This window comes from Mus musculus, chromosome X (assembly GCF_000001635.26).
Source record: "Mus musculus strain C57BL/6J chromosome X, GRCm38.p6 C57BL/6J".
Classification (NCBI taxonomy): Eukaryota; Metazoa; Chordata; class Mammalia; order Rodentia; family Muridae; genus Mus; species Mus musculus.
In genome coordinates, this window is record NC_000086.7 from 163,242,879 (window position 1) to 163,245,951 (window position 3,073).

The following is a 3,073-nucleotide window of genomic DNA, read 5'->3' on the forward strand; positions in this document are numbered from 1 at the left end:
CAAGTAGCCGATAGATAGCAAAACATCGTCCGATCAGGAGTTGATAGCACACAGCAGACATGACTGGAGTAGCCTGATTGAGAAAGTAAGAAGAAGTGGCAACATCATGAGACATCCAAGAGGAACTGACTGGAGAGGTTGAAGTAGTCAGCTGGAGCTTCCTATGGAGTTTTCTCTCAGTGGCTGAACTGTCCATGGCTAAGCTCCCGGCTTCCTGTTCCCACTGCAGGCATTCTCACACGGACTAAGCAGTGGTGGGGATGATTTTCCTTCTAGCTGTTTTCAACACAATGCTTTTACTCTTGGGTCGTTTGCTTTTCCTTTCCCCATCTGTCACAGACTTGGAAAGGAGCAGTCCACCTCCCGATGAGGTTGTCTTAGAGGACACTTCAGAGCAAACATTCTTAGAGAGGGGGAGCCAGTTTCACCTTTAGAGCCTGCTTGTCAGTGAATTTGAACAGCACATGACAATTTATATAATAGATATAACAGAAGCATAAGAAACAAACTTTTTTGCTGTTGATGGTAACAAAAATGTATGTCAATAATTCATGGAATTTAGGAAACATAATAAAGAGAAACTTTCCCTCATTTATCTTGAAAACATTGTGCTAGTTAGGATCAAATTTAGGTATAACTAATAGAAAATATAACCTTTCTGACTGACTTCGAGCGTCCATGGGCAGGAAGCTCTAGGCATTGATTTGGTAGTTGAGTTATATCATGCCTAGTGTCTTTTAATTGCCTAGACCCATCCCTACAGCATGAAGCTTCAACCTCAAATATTGAGTAGAGAGAGAAAAGTGGTGCCAGCCACATTGGTCTATTTTAACAGGAAGACAAAATCATTCCTGGAAACCCTTTAAGTGAGTTCCTGATTCTGTCTCATTGAGCAACATGATGTTACGTGGTTACCACTGGTGGCAAGGGAGACTGGGCAAGCCAAGAAGTACTGTTTCTAGTGTCTGCATTTGAAATAAATAAGGGATAAGGGGATTGCTGTTGGGTTAGCAGATCAATGATATTGACTTTGAGTTGTATTTGATTCAGCAAAGTTCAGATTCTATTATTGTTTCTGGAAGTAACATTTAGTCCAAACCTCCCATTTTAATAATGTTTGACACTCTAGGCAGTAAATATTTTTAATCACATAGTATTCTCATAATAGATTTTTAAATTGTGTTTTATTTATTTTGTGTGAATTTATGTGTGTGTGTGAGTGTGTATGTGTGTGTGAGGTGCACGTGTAGCACAGCACAGGCAGAGGTCAGAGGACAACCTCAGGGAGTGGGCTCACTTCTTTCATTTTTTGGGTCACAGAGATTGAACTTAAGTCATTAGACTTTGAAGCAAGTGCCCTTACCCACTGAGCCATCTCACCAGCCCTAGACACTAAATATTTATTGATTAAATGAAAATAACTTGAGAAATGAAACATAAAGTGACCATTTGTGTTGGATTACTGTATTAGCAATCTGTTTCTATGTAATAAATTACATCACAATCTATTGACTTAAAAGATTAAATAGTATGTTAGAGTTTCTGTGGGCTATTTTTAATGGGGGCTCACTGCTCAGGTAATAGTTCTGGCTTCAGGTCTCCCAAGAGGTTGCAATCTTAATATCATTCAAGGCTGGAGCCATCAGAGGCTTGATAGACTTGACATTCTCCTTCTAAGCTTACTGAAGTGACCATTTGCCCTAGGCCTCTTGTCTTCCCCACCTTATCCTCCTCAGGAGTCTGCTTGAGTATCCTTCCAGGATTGCAAGGGGCTTCTCTGGAAATAAATGATCCGAAAGACAGAAAAAGGGAGAAGGAGAGGGAGAGGAAGGGGAAGAGGAAGAGGAAGAGAAAGAAGAGGGAGAGAAGCTGCAATGTCTTTTCTGATCTAACTTCAAAAGTCATATGGCATCATACTTTCTGTGTTATTGGTCACACAGTCCTCCACTGATATAATGTGGGAGGGAACTATGTAAGAGGATGGATGCTTGAAGGAAGAGATCATGGGATACCATCTTCGAAGCTGCAGTCACCAAAGCAACTAGCCATAAAATGAGACCCCAAAGCCCAGGTTTCCTGATTGCCAATCTCCCCAATTTCTATTTTCATTTTTACTTTGTCTTATCTGCTAGAATATGCAACCCACAGAGGAGTGTGTTTTTAAAGAATAGTTATCATTTAAACTAGCCTGTAGCTTTTCCTATAGTTTCACATAAGTATGTGCAAATACATACATGCACACACACACGTTTTTGGTCATTAACATGGACAAACCTCATGTAACCAAACCCCTTTACTGAAAATTTAAGAGAGCCATGCCATCAACAGGGAAGAGAACTGACATATGAACTACATAGTTGCTTTCTCCATCTATCAGCGTGATGGAAAACAATCAGAAAGGAAGAAAACATCTGCAAAAATACGAGCAAATGAAGCAAAAGGTAATTGAAGGAGTTTTAAATGAAAGGAGGGAGCTTTTTTTTTAATTGTGTTGGAACCAGAGACCCCATGCTGTTATTTCATGTGCCTGTGTTTGTACAGCAGCATAGATTGGGAGAAAATTGCTTGCTCCTGTTGGGTCCTGGGGAAACAGGTGCCCACATTGAATTTCAACTTATTACATTGATATTCTTTTCCAGCCATATCTTAAAGCAGTGGTTCTCAACTTTCCTACAGCTACGACCCTTTTTACTGCAGTTCCTCATGTTATGGTGACTCACAATCATAAAATTATTTTCATTGCTACTTCATAACTGTATTTTGCTTCTGTTTCAAGTCATAACATAAATAGCTGATATGCAGGGTATGTGATATGCGACTCCTGTAAAAGGGTCATTCAATCCCTAAAGGGGTCATGACCCACAGGTTGAGAACCACTGTCTTAAAGGAAGAATACATTTGTTTTCAGGATAACCAATTCTCAAAAACTTGTAGAAGTAAGCACTTTTCAGTTTTGTTTATTGCAGATGGAGAAGTGAAGTAGACATAGACATTTGCTTTATTAAATAGTATGGTTTTATTCTTATGCCTCTCAAGGTTCCCTTTTGGGTGGCCATCAAAGATTTGAAACCTG